The following is a 26,351-nucleotide window of genomic DNA, read 5'->3' as shown; positions in this document are numbered from 1 at the left end:
TCAATTACTTCCAGACTAACTGCTGATCAGTAAAAGTGATTTCCAGATGCTGATAAATGCTTTTGTCACTTATTGATCAGGCTGTTTTGGTTCTTTGTTAGTGAATTGTGTTTAAACTGGGGGTAACCTGTATGTGCCTGGGCGTTCCAGGAAGGTCACACCTGACTCAGTTCTGCAGATTTTCCACACTGTTCATAAAATCATGACAATTTTTCAATCCTGCTTTTAGCTTTTTGCATCCTCAAAGGCAAAAATATAAAATATTTCATTGAACTTGATCTCCATTACCCCAACAGCTCTCTGTATTCTGCATCAGATGGGTATGCAGTTTGCTTTAAATTTAATCTTCAGTTAATGAGTACTAGGGCTCTTGTCAATTACACCCCTTGCTTTGAGAATACCCTTCACATTGTTATCTGCAATTCTTAATCAAAATGCAAAAGCAGATTAAAGAATGACATGTTTTATGCTGTGTTTAATTGTCCCCAATGACTGGTTTTAGTAGTACATTATATGGTAAAATATTCTCAAACATTTTTGTCAAGGGCTTCTGTAATGTCAGTTTTATTTTGTTTTAATTTTTGCTGCAGAAGCACACAAGTGGATGCAGCATACAATTTGTCAGGCCACTGAAGGCATATAGAAAGGGACTATTACTTCCCTGTGCTTGTGACTGTGTGTAATTCAGAATTACATAAGTTTGTCGTTATTGTTATATTTCATTGCATTTCTCAGTCTAACTTTCTCCAGCCTTCTGCTGTTGTCATACTGCGGTTTTGCATAACTTTTCAAAGTTTATTAACTATTTTCATCATGCTGTACATTGATTTCTATCATTATACAGTTAGCCTTCTCAGGCATAGCCATATGCAGTTATGAACAGCTATATTTCTCACCCTTGTATCATTACAAACGGTCCAAACTTAATTTTCTTAGTTATTTTAATGTTTACACAACACAGACAGATTGCATTGTTCTTGATCCACATTATATATGATGCTTACAAGCACAAAAGCAATTACATTATCATTATGTTAATATGTAACAATATACTTAGAAAAGCAGAATTGTCAAGAAGGAGAGAGAGGAACTGTACATTTTTTTAACATAAACAGTGATTGTGCCATATGAAAGAAGAATTAGACAAGGTGCCAGCTCTAACCTAATGCACATGAAGGTTAGTGAGATACTATGGTCTAGAATAATGACATGCTTAAATTATGATATATTCTTCTCTTGTTTCTCCATAAAAATTCAGAAAGAACTTCTGAAACTCATGGAAGCTCAATATGTGTCCATTAACAGAGTAATGTGCTTTTTTCAATGGAGCACATTTCTAAGTATTTGCAAGCCGTGACTTATAAATGGGAGGTTTATTGGATTTCCAGAACCTTGTGAAATCTCCTTTGGTGGATAATAAAGCCAAATGAATACATTTCCAGAGGAACTTGTCTAATATGATTACATTTGTGTCCAGAAATATGAGACTATTAGGGATTTAGATTGTCCAGAGCATCAGCTATCTTGTACCATGTGCTTCTGTCTGTCTGATGGAAGTTTTCCAGGTAAGGACAAGACCTATTGGGTGAGCTGTCACTCTATGTGACAAGTGACAGCTGATGCACCTTGAATAGGATGTACCTGGAAATATGGCATTTTTGGTTTCTGCATAATAATGTTTTTGTAGTGAATTAGGATGATTTCACAATGGCTTGCATTCTTTTTTTTTTTTTTTTGAAGGTAACTGCACAAAGCATTACCATCACTTATACAAATGAAATAAAGGTCTGAATCCAGCTTCAAGCTTTTTGACAGAGTGATTTAATAAGTAATCTCTTCATATGAATAGTGAAATTTCTACCTGAAAAGATAGGAGATGAATAGAAATGTTTGCAGATAGAGCAGATCTCTTGACTCACTGTAATTACATGATTTGTTTGTAGACACCAGTGTCTCCTGTCCCAGCTTCCACTCAAGAAATGTTGTGTCTCTTTCCCTAGATGGACATATTGAAATGAACATTAACTTGTTTGAAGACCACCTGCTTCTGACAGATAAAAAGTAGTTGTTTAAAGACCGAGCTGCTTCTGTGGGATACTCCCACCACAACTTTGCTGGGTTGCCCTTTGCAGGAACTGTTCTCCAGACTTCCTAGGCCATCAGCAGGCTACAGGGCTTTCCCTCTTTGGGCTGCTCTGCCTCCTGGCATGGGCACAGATGACTCTGCTGTAGGGATGAAACCTCATTGTGAAGTTACCTAAACACCTGGAGTCCCTGTTGTCTCCTAACACATCTCAGTTTCTCAGCTGGAGTGTGGAGGGTGGCCACCTTTTCCTTTTCAGAGGCACATGGCTGGTGTCTGTAGGGCATCCAACAGACAGCATTGCATATGCTCTTGGAACAGCATTGCTCTGTGTTTAATGGTTGGGGTTGTTGTAGAAAATATGGACAGCATTAGGGTGCAGATTCAGCAAGTATTGCAGTATAAATGTGGAATTTTGTCTGAATCACAGGATGCTTCTAAGCTTGTAATGTTCAAATAAGTCCTTCTCCCTGCCCAAGGATATGTGTTTTGTGTCGGGAAGTGGCACTAATTGCTTGTAAGTAGGGAGCAAGCTAAATTGTCTGAAATATATCAATCAATATGAAAGCACCAGCTCAAACTATTAAGAGAGATGCACTCCATCTTACACAGAGAGAAATTATATGGTTATCGTGCAGCCCCAAGAGATGGCATGAAATGTTATTTATATTTGATTATTTCCTCCCTCCCCAAAAGACATGATGTTGTGGACACTGACGTGAGCCACAGTTAACTTCCAGAACACCATTAATCCCTTTGTTCTTCATCAAGTCACGCATGCTTTGCTGATGCTTGAGATGATGAAAGGAGTTTTAGTTCACAAGACCCTGAACTTCCTGCACGTCTTCCTTTTACAGAGAGAAATGGAATTGCATCAGAGCCACAAAAAGTGCAGATTGCTCTAAAAAGACATGTTTTACCAAAGCACTTTCTATGCCTGCTATCGTGGTCTGTAGTGGACTTATTGTTGACAGAGCTCTGGATATTTATATTCCTTCAGGAATAGCACAACATGATTCTGAATGTCGTGTGGAGCTTGACAATAGGATCGCTACCAAAGGAAAGAACTCATTCTGAACCGTGTTCTGAATTTCAATCTGCACACAATGAACTTTCACATGAAGGCTGATGGGAAGTGAGAAATAAGATGCTTTTGATAATTGAGTCGAATTTTCTGGAGCATTTTTTGAATCTTGTATTGATTAGTAACCAGTATCACTGAGATAACTCATTTCTAAAAGAATGTTTAAGTGAATTTGTAGTAATGATGTAGCATCTAATCTGCTTTTAAGACTCCATTCTTGGAATAAGAAATGTTTCTGTTTATTCAGCATAAGGTTTGAAATTGAGCAAGAGAGCATATATCCCAGCTTCTCAGTTCCATTTTTCTCTCTGTCATTTGAGGTGTTTGAAATGTGCAACATCTATATTACTTGTGTACATTATTTTGAAATACATTCTAGCATGCAGGAAAGTGTTTTCCAGATGGATGTATCAGGTGCTTTGGTGCCAATGCCCCCAGAGATGCACCTGGCATGCACTGCTGGGGATAAGGGCTCTTGCTTGAAATAGCTTCCTGTACATACCATCTTTCCACATTGTACCACTTCTAGCGGGAGTCTATCCCTGGGAACAAATGGTGGAAGGGCTGTTAAGGTCTCCTTATGCTGCACAATGTCGCAGTTGCTCTGGCATGGCTGCTGCTGGATGAGCTCAGAGCCAAATACGGTCAGCGTAACTGAGGATAAAATGTTAAACTCTTCTTGTATTAAGAAACAAGGCACTTTGACTTCTCCCTCCAGACTGCACATGCACTCTTCACAGGCTCAAGGTGCTGGAGTCTCCCACACCATCAGGATGGGGATTTTTATCCAGGTCTTCACTCCCTCTTCCAGGACAAGACCCATAATTTGAGGTCATGCTGCTCGCCCACTCACGATTGTGAAAGGACAGGCTTGCTACCAAGAAAACCAAAAAGGACAAATTATGTTTCATGTCTAGGAGGTAGATTTGGTGTTCTTTCACTAGGCACCACTAGGCAGGATCAAAATCCAACTTCTGTTTGCCTTCTGGGAACCTGCAGTACCTGGATCTGTCAAAGCCACATCCTTCACTGCCTTACTGAAAACTCTCTCTGCAAGACAGACAGTGGGCCAGGAATAAAAAGAAAACCTCATCTGTCATGTAGGACTTAATTTTTGGAGTTGGGAAAAGTCTGAAAGCTCCTCAACAGGGAGCCTAGCAGATCTCCCCACTCATCTGAGACACGGCCATGGCACAGCTGGCAGGGCAAGAAGCATCACAGGTGATGCTTACCAGAGCCACAGGTTCAAGCAACCCAATTTGTCACATCTCTGATTTATTTTAGTGTACAATTGAAAGATGCTGAACTGTGAGGAACATTGTAGTCATAGTGATGATGAACAGCACAAGTGCACTTGAGCATATATTTTATTAGAGAACTATTGCTGTTCATGTTCATTATTTGCAGACTGACTCCTGTAGGCTATAAACTCTTCTAAAATATCACTGTCCTGGTGGTGGGGTTTTTTTCCTTAACTTATTGTAAGCTTAAAAGGTAAGTTTGAAAAATCTTCCCCCAACCAAACTTATGTGGACTTGGCTTTGTGTTTTTTTAAAAAAATTATATAACTATCCCTTTGAAAAAAACATCTGTCTCCCTTAAGCATTTAGATTCTGAGTTGAAAAGCAGCTTACAAATACCTGTGATACAAAACTAACAATCCAATATAATTTTATCATATGCTCTTAGACATCTAAGAAGAAAACAATACAGCTGATTTGCTTCAGTTTTCTATAGACTATTGTGAGAGAAAGAGAAAAAGGCTCCTGTTAATTTATGCTATCTGGAAGGAATGTGTGACATGCCTTCTCAAGAAAGGATTAGAAGTGAGATAAGTTATTAATAAACTAATTTTTATTTTTGGTTCAAAAAGTTCTTATTTTTATGGCTAGACAAATGAACACACATTTCTGATATTAAAAAGGCATTTTTCCACTAGGAGAGAGAAATGAAGTAATACAGCACTACAACAGCATGATGTTGCTATTTCAAATGTCTTATTTTTAATTTGAGCTATCTGACTAATGAGATACAGCAAAAGCTATGTTAAAAAATAGGTAATCTTTTTAATATTATAAAAATGCAATTAGAAAAAGAAATATAATATGCAATTAGGAGGAATTTAATATGAAGATATAAAAATAGGTTCTTCTCATATGTAGGCTCAAAGACTTATTTATAAATTTGTTGATTCATAAGATACAAAAGGCCAGTCTCATCTAGGAAAAACACTACTGCATTTGGAGATACTGTGCTGCCCTTATCAATGTCCTGGCTAGATCCAGACTGGGATCTACTACTGTTTGTTCATCCAGCTACTGTGTATGTTTTGTGTATTGATACATAGGCTACTTTGGAAAAACTTAATTGGAAGAGTAGGAACAAGGAAACTGAGGAATGACACCTGGAAGTTTAGGTAAGTCCTCAGACTAGGATATGTCTGGTAATTTTTCACTAATGCCTCCAAATGCCCTGGAATATAGAGGAGCCTCATGCTTGAGAGAGTCCAGCATCCAGCAGTTCCCACTTTTGGGCTCTCTGGAAAGCCTGTCTGCTTATTTTGAGGTCTAAATGTTGACAGTTTGCCAAACTCTCCTTAAAAATCCAGTGCTTAGAGTCTGCTTCACTTAAAGAGCTGTGACAACAACCATTCTAATTCACAGAGACATTCAGCTTCTGTTGCAGCATCTTTCCACCACCCCTCAATTGCTCCTAACTTTGGTCATTTATTCTGGGTAGTAATGTTCCAATTATGGTTTCAGCACAGCAACATTTTCTTTTGAAGTGAAATGCCAAGCTCTGTTGTGTTATTTTAAACTCTGCATGGTAAGGCATGAAGTAGTGAGCCCTTTATTTAAAACAACCAACATTTTTTCATTGTAAAATGGCTTGTAGCAGTATTTAAGGAACTGTGCTTTCTCCATGATTTATTGTTTGGTGCCAGGATTGGCCTTGAGTAAAAAACCAGGGTCCCTTTTTTTGGCTTTATAAAAACCAGCAACGGGCAAGTTATCAATTTCCAGGCCCCTGCTCCTTCCACATATAATTTGTTTTGTCCAACCTGAAAAACTGACAGAATCTCTTGAAAGGCTAGAAAACCACTTTTATGCTGTTCCAGCACTTCAAAACTGCACTGTGCATGGCAGAGGGAGAGATGCCAAGTAACCATCCCTCTTTTGCCATTTCACATCACCCAGATGTTCCTTGGTTGATAGGATGTGTGCCCCAAATTGACTGTGCACAGTGTACCTGCTCACTTCACAGAGCCCACAATTTCTCAAAGTCACATCTGAAGATGCAGAGATAAAACCTTGGCAATGAATTGTCAAGGTCATGCAAGGTGACCACAAAGTGCATTCACATTAGCAGGTATTGCAGCCAGCAAGGGAAGATCTGTAAAGCAGCTGCTTCTGAGGACCTTCCATCCTTGTAATATGCATTTTAGGACGTCTTCCTTCAGCCAGGGTAAAGTTGGTGCCAGGAGAACCACACCTATTGGCATCTAGACTGCACCTTCCAGATTAGTTTTCTGCAAAAGGAATCAAATCCATGTGTTCAGGGACCCCTCCATAATGGAATCAAAGCAGGGCCATTAAGGGGGACTGGGAGATGCACTCTGGGGCTGTGCTACTGATCCAAGCTCAACACTGTAGATACACCCAAAAAAGAGTAAATGCCTGTGTTTTCTGTGCCAAGAAGGTGTCATTTCTCTGCAGGGAGGTTTGCTGCCTTCTGCTCCACAGGGAGCTGTGCTTCCAGGAGGAAGATGATGAACACACAATGCTGAGTGAAGAGCTGCGGATCTGTGGTTCCCACGCTGCATTGAAGTGCTGGGCAGATGTGAAGAAGTGAAGAGAGAAGAAGGATAACCTTTACCAACAAACATAATAGCTTAAATTATACCAGTATGGACATTTGCTTTACTCATTTAATATTGATTAACAACACAATGTGTGAACCCACAGAAAGCAAATGACACAACTTGTGAGCTTCGCCCTGTTTTGAAGGCAATGGTAGAAAAGGCCCAGGGTATTGCTATGCATTTACAGAACACTGTTATTGATCACATTACAATGTAGAATTGCACAGCAGAGTTGTATCAATTTGTGTTTAAAGAGTTGTTCTGCAAGGCCTGATCATCTTGTTTCCATTGAAGCCAAAGCCCAGCTGACAGGAAGCACAAATACGTGGCAGCTGCAGCTGTGGCTAAGCCCTCTGATTCTGAACTAACTATTCCATCCAATGCCCCTCACCCCAAGCTCTGTTTCCAAGATCACACAGGCCTGACTCTGACAAAAAGGAGCGCTGTCTAGAGAAACAGCATTTCTCAGTCACCATAAAAAGTGTTTCTGACGTGGAAGTTCCCTTTTACTTGAAGCAAAACTTTCACAGCCTCGTGCAACACCTCACTAGTGACTCTGGCTGATATTGTGAGATGCTAATTATGCAAATGCTTATGTGATGTCTTCATACTTAGTCAGATTACAGAAAATAAGTAGATATATTCTTGAAAGATCTCATACAGGGGCTAAGTGACAGCCATCCACCCCCTACACAAACTTTTATTTTTTCATTTGTCTGTAGAGTGTAATCCTGGATCATCAGTTCCTTACCTTCACTTTCTCTCTCTGCCCTTGAACTTTTCCAGTTGTAGGGCTCAAACACTGCAGTCTATTTATTATTTATCTTACCATGGCACTTTGGGAGAGAGGCACAGCTTTTCATTCAAGCCCTTGAAAAACAGAACACATTTCAAGCAGAAATCAATTGCTTGTTTTCATCGCTTTTGGGGTGTTTTGGCCTTTCAGGGTTTTAGCAGAGCAATTGTCAATGTAGTTTAGCAGCTCTCCCTTCATGCTGGCAGTATCTTATCTGAGCCAGTTTTAAGCTTTGCTTAATTTTACAGGTAGTACTTTGCCACACAGACAAAAAAAACCTGATCTTAGCTTTGACAATGTATCTATGGGATGACTATAAAATCCTGCAGATGTGCAGGAAAATCCATTTTTTCCCCCTCATGTTAACTCCTTTGTTCAGTCGTCTGCCAGGCCATGACACAAACATCAATATCTTTCTGCTCCCAGCTTCTAAAAAAGTTTTTGAATTCGACTTCTCAGATCATATTTGAACTTCATTAGGCTTTATATAGGGGCTGCATAAATTATTTAATACCGGTATTAAGGCAACTTACTTAAATTTATCAGCTTCAGGTAATTTTGATTTTTACTTATGGATTGTAGGCTACTTGGGCTATAAAATGTGAGTTTAAAATACAGTAAGACCAGAGAATTAGAAAGAAATTGAAAACATACACAGGGTGCAGGTGCCCAGGTGCTGGTGGGGGAGGGCTTCAGGGACCTCTGTGATGAGGGGCCAGGGCTTCTCCATGCTGGACACAGCCCTTCCCAGCCAGCTCCAATGGCCCCACCACATGGCACAGCTGGGCCCTGGAGCCAAGGTGGTGGCCCCTTGAGGAAAATGTACTTTAAAAAGGGTAAAATGCTGCCTGGCAGTGAAAGGTAAGGAAAAATGGGAGAGAAATAACCCTGAGGGGAGAGCTGAAGGAGCAGGAGGAAGTACTGAGTGCCTGGGCGGCCCCTCCGCTGCAGCCCCTGGAGAAGATCACAATGGAGCAGGCACTTCCCTGCAGCCCACACACAGGACTGGGCTGGAGCAGCACCTGGAGCACACAGTGCCGCAGCACGTGGATGTTTCCTGAAGGAACTGTGGTCCATGGAGAGCCCACACTGTATGGAGTGGTGTATCCCAAAGGAGCTCCACACTGGAGATGCAGAGAACTGCAGCCCATGGGAAGGACCTCACTCTGCAGCAGGGAGACAGTGGGAGGAGGAAGGAGTGGCAGAGAGGAAGACCTGCAGCCCTCATTCCCTGTCCTCCTGTGCTACCTGGAGTTGAGGGGAAGCAAGGGAATTCAAACATGAATGAGCAAAGTTGACCCTGGAAAGAAGTGGGTGAGAATTGTAGCTTTTTTCTTTGTGTCTCAACATCCAGGTCTATTTTATTTGGCTATAAATTAAATTAATCTCCCCTGAGTTGCCTGGCTTGTCTGTGATAACTGGTAAGTGATCTCCCTGTCCTTGTCTTGACACATGAGTTATTTCAATCTAATTTTTTCCCCATCCTGTTGAGTAGGGAGAGTGAAAGATCTGCTGACTGTGTGACTGACAGCCCTCCAAGGTCAACTCACCACAACCAGAAAGCATCCCTGTCTCACTGGAAGTGAACAATCAGAAAATTTTAGGGAGCTGAGACCTAAATCATATGCTGTCATGAAACCTAATGCCTTCTGAGTTCCTGGGAGTTTGGTGTTGCCTTGAGACTATGACTGGAAATACAGACATGCTCTATAACCCAACCTCTACTATCTGCAGAGCATGTTGTGTATTTTAAGGTGAAATAAAGAATACATTAAGTTTATTAACAGAGGCTCAGTTGAAAGATTTAGTGTTTCTTATAATATGCACTGTGAAAAATCTTAAGAAACCTAAGGGGTAAAAGCTTGCAAAAGCCTTTGGTAGGATCAGTCAGTTTCCAGCTGAGCTGAACCTTAGATGGGCTGTTTCCATCCTTCTAGGACAGAGAGGCTCAGTGGTGGCTGACAAACTTTGTGACTTTGTGAAAAATTCAAGAGCAATCCCTGTGCCAGGACTCTGTGGACACAATGGCAGATGGACAGAGCTGGAAGAGAGGTTGCTCAGTAAATCCTCAGCAGCACAGGGAAGGGGGCCAGCAAGCCCCCTTGAGGATCCAGCTGTAGAGCAAGGCCACCACAATGCCTCAGCAAATCCTCTGGTTGCCTTCCATTTGTGACTTCTCCTGTAATTTCTGCATCTCACCATCCCTGAGTAAGCAGTATATATCCTAGAATTGCTGCCTTTATTCCAAGGTCTCATAAGGTTCAGACTCAGATTTTAATTACCACACACAGAAAATGTGTTTGCATTTGTTTGCTTATTTTATACTTGACAGTGTTTCATCTCTGCTGGAAACCTAACTTTTCTATCAGTAGGATAGTTCTGAATCCTCAATGTTGAGTCAGAAATATTGCACTTCTTATATATGAGTCATCATCAATTTTATCATTTTAGATCAAAAGAAAGCAAACCCATCCAAATTTTGTGGCTTCTGTGATGTAAAAAATTATAATAAATCTGGAATCAGTTTATGCACATACTTTAAGAAAGTTGTGAAGTTTTCTGAAGGTTCTAGGTCATATGAGATGCAACTTTCTTTAGCTGTTTAGATCTTCATATTTTAGAAACTTGTATTTGTGAATAATTCTACTTAAATTAACTCTACCCCAGCCAAAACCAGCACAGCCTTTTATCCACTTGTATATGAAATGTCAATCATCTCTGCTTTCGTTGGAGGAAACTGTTATAAAACCTTCTGTGGACTGACACAACTTTATAAGATTACAAAGAATCTCCTCCTTGTCTTATCTGAAACAAAGTCATTTATTCTGAAAATGTAGATGTGTCTCATGCTTTTTGTGAACGGACACATAACGACACAAATATATTTTATATTCAGGGAGATAATTATATTCTCCTAACCATGTGCAAGTTGTACAAATTTTGCTTACAGACTAAGGCAGTATTCATCTTAAGAAATGGGAATGTAATACAAAATCAATAAAAAGTATGTAAAGATAATTGATATCTGAGGTTCAGTTTTGACTGCAACCAATTACTTCACAACAACAGTCACCCTTTCACATACTTTTTAAAGACAATAGGGCAAGCAGGCTAGAACTAGAAAATAAAATAATAAAAAATCCACTCACATTTCTATTCTGGATCAGTACCATTACCTGGTGCCAGAAAATCACATTACCTTTAATTATTCTCTATTGGATTTCATTGCAGAGAGAAATTTTATGCACATTTTCAGGTTTGGGTTGTTTTTCTTTCTAATTGTCATGACATTCAGAATTTAAATACAGAACATTTTATTGCATAGATGCATAAGTTGTTACTGACTGCCATTTCAGTTGCCTAAGTAAAGACTGTAGCTTCTCAGGGCTCAGCTGGCAATTAGTACCAGAATTACACTTAAGTGCACAGCTATGCTGGCAATTTACATCAACTCTGCAAACCATTTCACATGCTGCTAAAGCATTTCTTTTCCATATCACTCCTTAGGAATAATCCTTATAATTCTTCTGATTGTTGGAATTGTTTTATTCTCCGCAAATTGTTCTAGAGTCTCCTCTTGACCCCAGTTCTCGTCAGAGGAGAAGTGGAGAACTAAGATCAAGTGGTGCCTGATATTACCAGTTTACCAGTCATGTGGTGCATGATAATTTGGCTTGACAATAAAGAAAGCTGTGTGGACATATGAAGAAAATCTATCCTGGTAACTGCCCAGAGGCACATTCCTACCCTAGAGTAGATGTGATATGCTTTTACAAAGAGACAAACCATCTCTGGTTTGCCATGAGGAGATAATGTGGACCAGGGTCACTGCTATGGAGCAGTCGATGCATGATAATTTCTTATCCTTCAGCAAAGAATTTGTGAATCTGTAATATTCCCTCTCAAGTACAGCAGCTGCCAATTCCCACAAACATCCCTGCAAAACTCCCTGCAGCAACTGTCTCTATACTGATACCTGCACTCCTGCGCAGAGTAGTGGCACAGGAAGTTTGAAATGAGGAGAGCAGCCCTGCTGGCACATGGAAGGCAGGGAGGGTAAAGAAAGTAGAGTTTTGGATGCGTAAAATGGAAGAGGAGGCTATGAAGGTAGGAATATGCAGTAAAGAATAACAAAGGACTCTTGGGGCTTGGAAATGGTGAAGTGGTAGCATGCAGTTGGAAAACCGAGTTTGGTGGATGCACTGCAGAGTGGTATGGACCAATGTGGCCTCTGATAGCCAGAGAGGTTGGAAAGGGACACAATAGCTTTAGAGTTGGGATCAGAGCAGACAGTAACAGGGGGGATTGTCAGGCATATATATAGGGGACTAATCAGCTGGAAATAAAAGTAACTCTGAATCCCATCCATTCTCCATATACATTTTAGAAAGCAGATCTTTCATCTGTGGACAAAACTGAAACAATGCAGACCCGTCCTGGTTATCTAGAACACTGCCTGGGGAGTCAGGGCCTTCCACACGCTCTCCCATGCAGAGAAGCTGTGCAACCTTGCTACAAACTACACTAGGATGAGACCTTCTTGCTCCCTTTTGTTTCTCATTGGTTAAATTGCACTGAACAATTACACACACCCTGAATCTAGCTATAGGAAAGACAAGTTACCCAGTGTCAGCCAGAGCAGGACACTGGATTCTGGTCTTCCATCTCTCTTGTGAGGATCATTACATTTTTGGTGTTCCTCCAGATTTTGAATAAGAGAATGGACAACACCCTCTGTTTACAGCCCTCTGAAATAAAAGGCTGCTCTGCACTTTTTATTTTGTTGTAGAAAGGGCTTATGCTCTTCACATTAGGCTTAACATACTTGAGGTCAATGAAACCCTAAATCCCTGCAGTCCAGTTCTGGGTAGCTAAAAGCCAAGATTGATGCAGCCTAAAAGATATCCGTGTTTTCTTCCAGCTAGAAGTGACTCCTGGCCCCGCTCTTAGATACCCGAATCACTTCAAGGAGAGAAAATATTTCAAGGAGAGAAAATACAGCATGGAAGTGAGCACCTTACACATTATTCTAGCTGCAAATTAGGTATGTTAGGAAGAAGTGTCCAGTGGGTGGGTGCCCTTGAACAGACAGGCCATGTTGAGCCATCATTATGTTGGGCAGCAAGTCCTGGGTCTTCCAGATAAGACTGGCTCTTTTACCGCCCACGTTCCTTTCTGCCTCTGTAAGTGTTGCTGTATGAAAAGTAGCATCAAATAGTTCAGATCTGTAGAGAACAATAGTAGGACTTTCAAGAAGGGAAACCTTCACAATAAAGATGTCATTATTAAAGTTTTAAAAGAAAAAGATTATACACTTGAGAGAACTAAGTCGCCTGTTATACCAGCTTTATTAAAACTCACAGCATGCTGAATTCACAGAATAGGAAATTAGATCCCTGCTAGTGTTTACACACATTAGAATATATTTAATGAATATAAAGAATATTTTGTTTCTACATGATTAGAGAGAAAACAGGACAGATAGTGTGACGAAACTGATGAAACAATTATTACAAGACTTCAAGGGACATATGTAACTGCGTCCTTCTTTTAGTGATGGCAAATGGGAAATTCCAAAGGTCCTTAAGGAAACAGAATACTTTTTTTTTTAACCTTAATATGCATGCAAATCCACAGTTTGGTGCAGCAGTGTAGACTTCAGTCTGAGGTCTAACACCAAGGGTCTCATTTAAGACAATATTGAATTTAATCTCCCAAAAGGTGCCAGTTAAACGTCACACATATTTGCGCATGCTTTCAAGGCTTTCTTACAGCCCTTTGTAAGCACAACTTTAAAGACTTCCTGTCTTTAAATGTACAGCCAGACCTCATGCATTTCCTGCTCAAGAATATCCTATATGAACACTTTAAAGTGCTGCTACTGGCTTTTCATTCCATATGACAGTAAATGTAATAACCTTTTCTGGAGGCAATGGGAAGGTGCGTGTCTGTGCAATGGTGAGAACTTTCTGACAGTGTTGCTGAGCTCTCATTTTCAACCAGTTTTACACAATTCTCATTTCTAAGACTTATGTGCATAATGACATAGCAGTAGAATAAATCTAATGTAGGCAAGCAAGAAAGCTTTCTCCGTGCTCTTAATCATTATACAGTCTCTGCTGCACTGACAACCGCAGCGTAAAGTTCATTTCTTGAAGGTTACAAACAGCTAACCTATTCATACAGATTTTTCTTTGATAAATCTGATATTTTTAGGGGATACACATTTTAAAACAGGGCCAAGGACCATTCTTTGGCTTCGTGAGGACAGATGACACAACGTGCTTCATCTCCAGATGGCTCTTTCTTCTTCCCCTAAACAGAGTGGCTTTGTCTGAACTGCCACTGAAGGATTTGGCACAACTGGGATCCTGTGTTCCTTTTTGGGCCCCTCACTACACCAAGGACACTGAGGTGTTGTAGCATGTCCAGAGAAGGGCAATGGAGCTGGGGAAGGGTCTGGAGAAGTCTGACGAGCAGTGGCTGAGGGAGCTGGGGGTGTTTAGCCTGGAGAAGAGAAGGCTTAAGGGGAACCTTATCAGTCTCTACAACCACCTGAAAGGAGGCTGTGGCCAGGTGGGGGTTGGTCTCTTCTCCAAAGAAACAGCAGTAGGACAAGAAGAAATGGCCTCAAGCTGTACCAGGGAAGGTTCTGATTGCATGATAGGAAAAATTTCTTCACCGAAAGGGGGGTCAAGCACTGAAACAGGCTGCCCAGGGAAGTGATGGAGTCACCATCCCTAGAAGTTCTAAAGACATGTGGATGTGGCACTTAGAGACATGGTTTAGTGGCGGACTTGGCAGTGCTGGGTTAACAGCTGGATTCGATCTTACAGGTCTGTCGCCCTCTTCTTCTAAGTTCTTCTAAGCCTTCTGATGTTTGCATTTTTGTAATAGAATTTCTCACACACTTTTCATGTAAATAATAATTGTTTTGCATTCCTTTCTGGAAGAAAAGAGAATTGATGAACTGTTAGTTTAACCAGTGTAGCTAGAGAAGTGGCAATTTCATCCTCCAATCCATGGTCCCTTTTAAAAGTCTATAAATATTAGAGTTCAGAAATAAACTGCCCTCTTTTTACCTTAAACATCACAGTGCATGTGTGTCATTCATTTCATGTCCTATTACAGCACAGGTCCTTTTCAAACGAAATGATTTTGGTATTTTATGGTTACTTCCAATGCTTCATTTATTTATGCAGTGCTATTTCTGCTGATTTTTGTTTGAGCTTCTGTTGCTTTGAAAGAACTTGAATCAGGTTAGTATAAAATTCTGTATTTCAGTGGTTTTTTCAGTTCATTAGTCATCCCAAAACAGAGTGGCCTTTCTAGTACTGGTCTCATGATGGTGCTGCAAGGTATTGTGGTTTAGGGTTGAACACTTCTCACTTCACATGCAGTCCATTCACACTCCAATAAGGACAGTAACAAGAATTCAAGCTTGAATTTAGCTATCACACTCTGCATATCATCCCATGCCTTAGCCTGGGCTCCAGTGTGTTTTTCAGGAGTTGGGTATTACTCAGGTAGGAGCTCAAATGCTGGCTTCACCTTAGTTTTATGCGTGCCCTCTCAAGGATAAGTGGAAACACTGAAGAAGAATCCATTCAAATGTGTTCAGGGATTTTGACTGTTGCTTTAGGGATACTTCAGTAGTAGACAAGACCTAGTTGCTTTTTTACTCTTTTAGTCGTAACACAGGATTGTGGCAGGGGCTGGGTATATCCAGAGATGTTTCCACAGCATGGGAAATATTGGTTGTCATTGAGCTGCTGCGACCACCTCTAAGAGGTCTTTGCCAACAAGCAAAACAAGCGTTAATTAGAGAAGCCATTAGAGGCTGGAGTGGCATAAACCATTCCCTCATTTCTGTCCTGACTGATCCTAAGCATATTGATGTCATTGAAAGTCTTTTGATTGATATTCAGTGAACTTTGGATTATAGCCTGGCTATAGTTCAGTTATGGCAGACAGTAATGACATTATGCTTTTGTGATTATGTCATATCATTATGCAATATTGTAAACATAATGTAATAGCAGCAAATACTGTTTGCACTTTCAAGCTAAGTATATATATAACAAACCCTGCATCTGGTCCACTCTGCTTTCTCTCATATCCAAAATATTCCCATGCCGTAACAGTAAAACTTTGCAATTCCTTTTAAAAGCCTGCTGGACTTTTTGACTCCATTACATTTATCAGTAGCAAAGTGCTCATGTTGTCTGCAGTATAGCCTTTGACAATTTTAAATATTGTGCTTTCACGTTTTGTGTTCTGCTTTGTTACTTTCTCAATGTTCACTAAGTCTTACTTTACAGTATTTTATATATAGAGCTTGCTCAATATTCCCCTTTTCAAATTCTTATTATATACAGGTTTCTCTCTTCTCCCATATTGTCTTAATTTTCATCATTGCTGTCAAGCTTATAAAAAAAAGATTAATATGAACCAAGGATTGAGACTACAGATTTGGTATAGCAATATAACAAGTCACACTTTGCATATATTTTCTTAGGTAGATTCAACCCTTCTGCTTATCCTGTAATGCTAAAGGGATTTTCATTTGCTTACCCACTGTGAGGCATGACAATATGTATTGTAGCTCACGGTTTTGGCCCAGCAGTGCTTTCTGCCCCTTATATAGTAAGGCAGATCACACATCACTGTTGAAAAGGTAGGTATGCTATGTCACGTGCCCTAAAATTTTCAGACACACTCCGACTCACCAGCCCACTGAAGAATGTGCAGGAGATTCTTTTCTTACAATACCTCAACTACAAAGTCCTAAAATTCTATTTTCCTGCTCTCAGCAGAACAGAAAAAATAGAGTCGATTGCCCCTTCCTGTAGCTGCTGCAGCTGCTTTTAGAGGGAGAAGGCCGTGTAAAGCAGTGCAGGAAAAAGTGGGTAGGGAAGAAGACAGAGAATGCTGTGCTGTGAAAGATGTAGGATGAAGTTAATCTGTGGCTTAAGCCTCTAACGTCATCTTATCTTCTTAGAAAACAGTGCCGTTGACTCCACAGGGAGTTCACTACTGCACTGAACTTCACAACTCAGTGCTCAGGCCAGTAGTGTGTGGCATACTTGAAGGAAAAGAGGGCTAGAATTGGCAGATGTAGAAGACAATCCTTCCAGCATCTCAAATGCATCTCTGCTCCAACTTCTGGTAAAGGAAAATATAAGGAATCATTGCCAATGCAACACAATCATCTCTTGACTGTGGAGGATGCAAGAGCACATTCAAACTAAGAACTGTTCATTTTGCTCATCTTTTCATCAGTGCATAAGAAAAGAAAGAAGTTAAATCTAGGCTCTCAGTCAGTGAAGGCACAGTTCAGGGACTGGTCACAAGTCACAGGCTTATGCTCCCTGCTCCTTGATGATACTCAGGCACTGTGTCAGCTGCAGGCAAAGAAAAATGTATTTCTAAAAGCTACCACTGTTAATCTCTCCTTAGAAAAGTTCATTAAAATAACCCTCATTAATCTTTTAATGAACTCCTTTAGAATTCTTCAAAGAGAACATGTATCTTCTGCAGAAATTTATCTCTAGTACATGGTCAGGGTCAGTTGTATAATTTGGTTTTCTTTTGCTTTAAAAAGTTATGCTTCTCTTTAGTATTCTTACTATCTTTATTATCATATATGCTGACTTAATTTTTTATGTATAGTTTTAAAGAAAATAAGTAACAGGTATATAATTCAGATATTTAATTCTACATTGGGTTCATTTGTCTTTGTATCTCCCTGTAATTTTAATATGTTTGGGGGTGAAAAATATACTTTTCAAATTTCATTAGAAGTATGATATTGAGGAAAATGCTAGTAGACTTACCTCTGTCAAATGATATAATACAAGTTGTTTCTCAGATTATTTTTCAGTTCACAGTGTTTTTAGAGAGCTGTGTTCAAAAGACACAATTAGATTAAAATATTTCTTCTAGTGTGCTACAAAAACTTGAGATTATTCAATCTCTGCTCAAATTAAATGCATAATCCTTCTCAGTGGCTATTAAGGAATTAGATTGCACTTTCTTCTTACTATCACAGCATCTGCCATTTCTCTCTTCACATAACTGATAGAATTGATGGGGTAAAATCAGGTGCTCTTCAACAACCCTATTTTTCCTGCTTAGAAGAGGAGACTATGGGTAACTTGTAACTGTTGTTAATTTTTTCCTAGTAATAATGAAGCCAATTGGTATTTAAGCCAAACACATTCCCATTACATCAGCAGCCCATTGGCAGATGCTGACAGGCAGCACATTAACTTACAGACAGATAACTATGTTCAACCAGTATTAATGGATAAGGAGTCATTAATAAGAAGGTCACTATAGCATGTGTAATTTTTAGCAATGTCAACTTTTAGCATGTCAGGGAAAAAAAAAGGTAAAAAACCCTGTAGCACTGTATGGCTGCCCCAAGGAAGCCATTAAGAAAAAATAAGTAAATCCAGAAGGGAAAACAAACAGACAGAGCCATAGAAGAGCCCATGAAAAGAAATCAAACTACTTCGCACCGAAGTAGAAACACCTTGCTTTGCAGTATAGTTCTTCCATGAAGACAGAAATGATAGCAATCTTTTGCATATGATCTCTGGTCAAGAGTTCTAGAGTGCTTGGGAAGCTTTCTGCTTGTCCATAGCCATCAGTCAATCTGTTTTAAACTCACAGGTTTATTAGCCTCATAACTAGAGAAAACAAGAATGCTCATGTAAAGAGATAGTGAATATTTCTGCTTTGTATTTATGAGATTTTTCAAGAAAAGGAGAAAAATACTATATGCTCAGCTGAAAAGTCACTTGCCAAGTCTCAGAATCATAATGGGCTCATTCACTTGGATATCGTGGATTATTTAACTGCTGGTTTGTTCTACATGGGGGTATATATATATATACACAAATGTATATATATGCATATATATATTTATATACACAGATATGGATATGGACATAGATACAGGTATAGATACAAATATATATAAAAATATATGCATGTGTGCTATTCGTATGGGCAGCACTACAGGTGTTTCCTAGAGAGAAAAAGAGGGAATAAAGACCCATTTGATAAATCCTTTGAAATGGAAGGGAGAGGAGATTCTGCCACTGATTACTCTAAATGGTCAGGTTAAAGGGCTCACTTATGAAGCAACTTCCCAAGATTCTTATTAATGATGTGTGCTAGGAGGGCTTTTGTTATTAATACTAGGACTAAAATTTTTTCAACAGCTCAGTTTTTAAGCACATACCCCAACTGTCATATGACTTACTAGGAATAGCTGTTGTTACTACACTAATGGGACTGCTTTTCTCAACAAAGTTGTGAAGCCACGGTTGCATTTGTGACACTGTGACAAGAAGCAAAGAAAAATTTTATTTCACATAAATTCAATTTTACTTAGATATTTACAATACCTGGTCAAGTGAGTGTTCTAGCTAAGATGACAGGCATTAAAAAAACCAAAACAAAGTACAAAAGAATAACCATTTGGAAATCCAGTCTTTATTTTTATTTCATAACTTTCTTAGCCCAGGTAAGTATTTGAAGCTCTCAAAGATATAATTTTAGATTTTATCTGGACAACAACCTGAAAACCATAATTTGGTTTTCATTTCATTTGGTCACACACTTCACATGTGAAAGAATAACTACTTTGACTGTTATTAAACGGGAATAGTTTAAAAATTCTTTGATTAATTTTCAAGTATTTCACAAAAGGCCTTACTTTCCTTGGTGTAGATTTATAAATCCTGAATTTATGGCTGAGTCAAATCTACTTGATGAGTTTATATGATCCATTACTACTTATTGAAGTCCTAAAAAATTAAGTGCCCTAGAACAGTGTTCTACATTACAATTTAAAAACATACAAACAACTATACCTCTGAACTTTATTGTTACTGGGCAGAATCTGGTATCAGGATACTACAATGCATTTATAAATAATGCATGAAATTGCCTCATTTGAACTATTTCCAGACCTTTATGCTGTCAGAGCCCAACAGTCTCTCACTACGTTCTTTTGGATATTTCACACAATGAAGGTTTAATGCTTTAACACAGAGTTTGCTTATTTTATGTGTTTGGCATTAAATGCCACTTGGGTTTAGAAGCATGAGGCAGCAATAACATGCTGAATATCAAACTCAAGCATCCTACAGAATTTGCAACACATGGTCAAAACCCCAGACAAAGAGCACATCCATTGCTGGTCCCTGTGAGCTCACTGTCATCAAGCAGAGACACTCCTGTGAAGTGCTCAGTGGCCTTTGTCATGAGACCTCCTGACTTTCCCTTCCAGGTCACGGCAAATCAGGGCTCAGGAACCTGCAGACTGTTCCTGCTCTGCCAGGCCTAACAGGCACATGGAGGCTTAAAGGCATGAGTTTGGTATTTTTCTGATTTTTTGACATTTGACTTTTCAATCCAATTGTCCTCTCACACCACCACTTCAGTACAATTTAAAATTTACATTGCAGTAATACTCAGAGGAACCAAGTACCTTTGTAACCTCATTGTATTAGGCACTGTCTGAAAGCTTATGAATATACATTTCAGGTCTGTAATCTTAGGGAAGAAGTGACTAGGATATAGATTCCTTGCAGACCATATTATGCTAAATGTATGCATTTGCTTCCTAGGCACTTTCTTATTTTCCCTTTTGCAGAACATTATTCCTCAGCACTGAATTTCAATCCAGTATATATGCAGAAGTTCAATTTTTTTAGTTTCATGGGCTATCAAGATGCATTATTTCTGGAAAATTACCCATGTTTTTCAAAGGAAAAGTTAAAAACTAAGAGTCCTTACTCGTTTTTCTAAGGACCTGGCATTTTAAAGCAATTTATAGTGCAAATTGTATTTTCCAGAAAGATACATTCCTCAACAAACTTCTTGATCTGGGTCAATTCTCTTCATACTCTAATAGGTGGTCAGGACTCCACAATTTCAAGAACAAATTCGTAGATCAAAGTCCAGTGACTAGCCAGTAGTCAGCCTGCTTCAGCATCACCCAACAGCCAACTGGCCAAGTGATGCCTCTGCCTCTGATCTCCAAGGCAGCCTATATTCCTCAACCTGTCTTTAATTGAGACTAACTTCCATTTAAGCCAATGGAAACTAAACATAACAAGCAAAGGTCCCGCTGCTGCACTTCTCCAAGGGAATAGAAGCTGAATGTCAGAGACATTCAAGCTCCTCTGTCATGAACAGTCTTCTCTAGGGCACCTCTTCATTTGTGCAGCTTCAGTGATGACTGTTTTCAACATCCTATTTAGTGGTTTATGATACACCATCCTCACCCACAGGTTTCCTCTCTTGACCCATGTTTCAATTACTTTCTCAAAATTTTTCTTCTCTAACAATAGTTTTGTCTTTTCCTGTGTCCCACATCTTTATCTGACAAACCCTTAAATTCAACACAAAAAACCCCAAAACAAAACAAAAAACAAACAAAAGCTGAACTCAGAACTCCTTTCCCCACTTCCTATTCTCTGTATCTAATGACAGGGTCACATTTTTGCTTTAGAAATCATATTGGCAAAACTCAGTTGACAGATATTATGAAAACATAGTAGGAATGGGTTGAGGGTGAAGAGTTGGGAGTTAAACTTTTCTGCCCATTTCCCTAAAGCACAGAGCCCAGGGAGAGCTGAGAAAGGAGAGCTGGGAAGCTGCCCCATAGCTACAGCTCTCCTGGGCTGCCTCCAAGACACAGGGAATGTGGCCAGTCCTGGTTTACAAACTCCTGGCCTCTAAAAGATGAAAGGTGACCTCATACTGCCTGCCAGCCCACTTCTGGTCATTGAATCAAACCTCCTGAGCTGAGTCAACTATGCAGTATGGCTGGTGGAGATGCACTTTGTATCCCTCCCCTTTGCCCATCTGCAATGACACTCTGGTCATTTTTTCAGGCCTCAGAAACTCCCCCTGCACCACCAAATGTGGTATTTGCTGGGTTCCCAGGACAAAGAAGGAATTGAGAATCTGACTCCACGTTCTTAGAAGGCTAATTTATTATTTTATGATATTATATTAAAGAATGCTACACTAAACTATACTAAAGAATAGAGAAAGGATACATCAGAAGGCTTAACAAGATACTAATACCAATTAAAAACTCGTGACTGACTCCTCAGAGTCCTGACATAGCTGGCTGTGGTTGGTCAGTAAGTAAAAACAATTCACATGAAACCAATCAAACAACCACCTGTTGGATAAACAATCTCCAACCACATTCCAAAGCAGCAAAACACAGGAGAGAAAATTGAGATAATATTGTTTTTCTTTTTTCTCTGAGGCTTCTCATCTTCCCAGGAGAAGAAATCCTGGGCAAAGAGATTTTTCTAGAAAATATGACAGTAACAACCAATCTTTTCCTCTTGCCACACAATCTTGAGTGTGTCCCTGCAGTGTTGGGGAGCAGCCCCACGAGCAGTCTTGGAGTCCTCCCTGCTCTGGCCAAGTTCCTAAATGGAATCTGAACACTAGCTTCCAGTCCCCCTTGTTTGGTGTCACCAGCAAATTAGAGGATCAAGAACTCCATTGCCTCCTCCAGATGTTGAATGGCACAGTCCCCATGACCGACCCCTGGGATACTGCCTTTCCAAGGACACTGCAACCCCTTCTCCACTCTCTTTGGAGACCCATCAGCTGGCCCCATCAGCGTCTTGTGGCAGGGAACACGAGGGTGGAGCCAGACCCCTTTGTGTCAAAAATGGCTGAGGAGAGGGAAGAAGCAATTTTCCCTGCCCTGCTGGCTCCCACCTTGTTCACAGCTGGCTGCTGCCTTTGCCACAAGGCACCTGGATCTGCTGCCTGGGCCTAGGGGAGTTCAGGTGTATGGCTGGTCCTGCACTGTGGGCACCAATCTCCCCTTCTGTGTAACACATCTTGTGTTGACAGCTAGATGGAAGTGCTGAAGTCTCTCAAAATGGAAATAATGCTGGTAAATATAAGTAATGTAAAATGTAGGGTGAAACCCACATAAGGTAAATAAGACAGACATCAATTATTTTAGCTATGAGGCTTTAGGAGAGCACACATCCCACACTCATTAGCCTGAGGGTGCACCTATACCCTACTAGCCTGAGTGAGAAATCCATCACAGCAGACTGCATCTACAGAGGTGTTAATTCATGTCTGGTTGCCTGGGAAATTTCACTCTTTCTTTCCATGCAAGCACATTAGTCCTAGCTGTTGCTTCCTGTGCCTCCCTGGTACAGGTGGAATTTACCAGTTCAGGGTCTGAACTCAGATATGGATAAAAAATTGAAGAAACAAAAACAACCAGGCTGACTCAGAAAAGAGGAGAACCTGAACTTTTACCCATAAGGTCAGAAATTCCGTGTGAGAACTATATAATCTGCTTCACTGGAATGTCTCCAAATCTTATACATTTACATGAAAAATTTGGCTTTGATAAATAGAAATTTCTAACGAAAATAACTTATGATTGTAAATACAACCCAACCTTTCTTCACTGATTCCTGATGAGATTCTGTGGCTTGCAATGTTTTCATCTTAATGTTCCATTAAATTAATGGGTTAGTCCCCACCCCAGCTGCATTACAGCCTGAAGCGCAGTCAGCAAATAGCTATGCTCCTATGGCACTAAGCAGATCACAAAGCCAAAACCAAAGTTGTATGAGATCCAGAAACAAGGCAATAGCTGTTCCATAAATCCACTAAAGGCATAATACTATTTACCATGAAGATGGCTCCCATAGTCAGGGGCAGTACAGAACTCTAAGCGCCAAACCAGCCCCACCTCTGGCTTGTGTCCTTGTAGAGGCTGCTGCACATCTTGACCCTGAGTTGATCCCTGTGTGTACAGAACAAAAGGGAACTCTCCAAAGGAGCTTTTCCAGGGTGTCCTGTAGGAGATGATGTGTCTCTCTCAGCCTGAGCCTACTTGTCTGGGGCAAGTTTCAAGGGCTATTTGTATTCTGCCTGAATTCACAGTACAGTACTTGTGGTGTAAACAGTGACCAGCACGCAACACCTGCCTGAGAAAGTTCACACCCTAGCTTTCAAAAATTTAAATAGCCTCCCAAAATTTAAAGAAATTTTGAGTAAATTAGGCTGCTGTAAAAAAAATGTAGGATATCACTCCTTTTCAATAACAGAGACACAAACATATTCCATACTTGGCCTTGAAGTGGTTTCCATGATTTGGCTCAGTGGTTCTTACCCTGATTACAGCATGGGAAGTGGATCGTGCCTACAGCCCTCCTCTGTGTCCTGAAAGAATCATGTTTGAAATGCTTAGTGTAAGGAAATTGAAGTGCAAGTATTTTCTTCATATTAATGTTATTTAAAAGAGTAATTGGTAATGTTAGTGATGGTTTTCCCCTTTAATTAGCAATGTATAATGCAACTTTTACTACAATTTAATTACATTATGAAAGCAGAAGGTATTTTCTGAAAGCTCTTGAAGTTTTTTTCTCTTGCTCCTAGGGAATTAATCCCATTAGTATTAATAGTTTATCTGCTTAAAATCCTCATATATTATGAGGACTGAGCTAAAAGTTTAACTATTCTTAAAAACTTTAATGCTTGTAAATTAGACATGTTCTACTAAATCTTAGAGACATAAAAATGGAAAAAGATGTATGGAATTTCAATATGGTTTTGGCTTTGTGAGAGAAACTGGACTTTTATTTATCTTAAGAAATATTGCAGTAATGTAGATGATCAATTTTATCAAACTGAAAATAGCTAGTATACCACTCCCAGGGAAGATTTTGACATTGACAGAGAACACCTCTTTCCTGCTCAGAAAAGAAGGTGTGAAAGCATTCTTATTTACACTTCTCAAGAAAATGAGCTGTTTCTTCTACCCTTGCCTGCAACAGGAAAGTTTCTTCACCTTAGCTCCTTGGTGTTCAGATTTAGATTGTCACATGTCACATTCTCTAGTAGGGAGGTGTCAAAGAATTGGTTTTTGATCCTTGTCATGAACAATGCAGTTCATCTCTCAAAGCAGCTGTTTCAGGCTATTTGTCATCTTTGGTAGATACATTTATTTGGTTGTACAGAGGTCATGGTTCCAACTTGTGGGCTAGAAATCCACATGTACAGAAAAAAAATAAAGGAAGCCCAACAAAAAATCATGAGATCCTAAAATTCATTCTGAGCTAACCTTCAGTGGAAACTCAGACACCCACAGCAGGCTTTAACCAGGTCACTAACAAGCCTATTACATCCCCTCAGAGGAGAAATCCTTGAATAAACACCAGAGGGAAAAGATCGGCAACATGTTACACGAAGCGGGAAATTAAACTCCAGTGAAAATTTCAGTTTCCTTCAAATGTGCAATATGCAAATGGATGTTTTGAGAGTGAGTATATTTGCATTCTGAGTCCAAAGTTTGGGCACAAACATGGAGTTGAAAAAGCAGAGGAGTAAAGAAACAAATACTGCAACTTTCTCAGACCAAAAGCTGCAGAGTTAGCCCACCTTGGACTCCCTAGCTGAGATCAGCTAATGTTAATAGGAAACAGGCTAACTGGTGGGAGACACTCTGGGTTTAACTGAGAATGAGAAGCTCCTGATATGTATATATATTTGAGGAGATTGATTGAAATGAATGGTTTCCTACAAGAAATCTTTTTTCCTTCTCAAAAAAAAGTTCTATGAAAAAAGCTGAAAGAGCCCCATTCTTTCTTCATGCATGTAAAGGGAAAAGACTAGTGAGACATTTATCCAAAACAAAGTTTCCTTCGATTTCTCTAGATACACTTAAAGAACAATTGCAATAAATACGAATTTGTATTTAGTGGAATTGTAGACTTTGACAGAAGTTCAAAAAAGGGGAGAGCTGTTTTTTCATGCAGGCAGGACTCCCTTCAAATTTCTGATCCCACTTCAGAGGAGTTTCTGTCATAAGCAATGTTGGAAGCTAGAGCAAGAAATCTGAGTAAACTCTGGTGACACCTTTCCTGCTGAACGCCCCAGTAAAACTGATTATGAACTAGGTGGGAAATGGCCTCCACAGAAGAGAGGAGAGGTCTCCAAAATAAGCATGCAGTGAGCTGTGACATTCCATGTCCTGGTGGAGCCTCAGTCAGCTTGTAAGGCAGGAAGTTCTTACAAACCTATTACCTAAAATAGTGGCATCCACTTTTCCCACATTTCTAGGTGCAGAAATAATGTTTGTTATCTTTAAGCAGAATACTTTAACTTACTGACCCTGTGAATGTGTAACTGGGACACTCAGGCAGACTGGGGAAACAGGGAGATTTAAAGCACCATGGCACAAGCAGCTCTTGTGGAGTAATCAGTTTGGTACCTGCTTCTTGTGAGTACTTCGGAATAATGCCAGTTTATGAATGCCTAGTGGAGGCCCTCAGAAGAACTGACCTTTCTCCCTATAATTTCTGTGAGACCTCAGGGGAGAGCCCTGAAGGTAATTTGCAATTTTCCTGCTGCCAAGAATGTCTTTAGAAATGCCGCAGTACACATCCAGGGAGCCTCGAGGCTATAATGATTTAGAATAACTCAAGGTTTGTGATGCATTTTT

This window comes from Camarhynchus parvulus, chromosome 2 (assembly GCF_901933205.1).
Source record: "Camarhynchus parvulus chromosome 2, STF_HiC, whole genome shotgun sequence".
Taxonomy (NCBI): domain Eukaryota; kingdom Metazoa; phylum Chordata; class Aves; order Passeriformes; family Thraupidae; genus Camarhynchus; species Camarhynchus parvulus.
The sequence above is the reverse complement of the archived record's forward strand: the minus strand, read 5'-3'. Positions refer to the sequence as shown.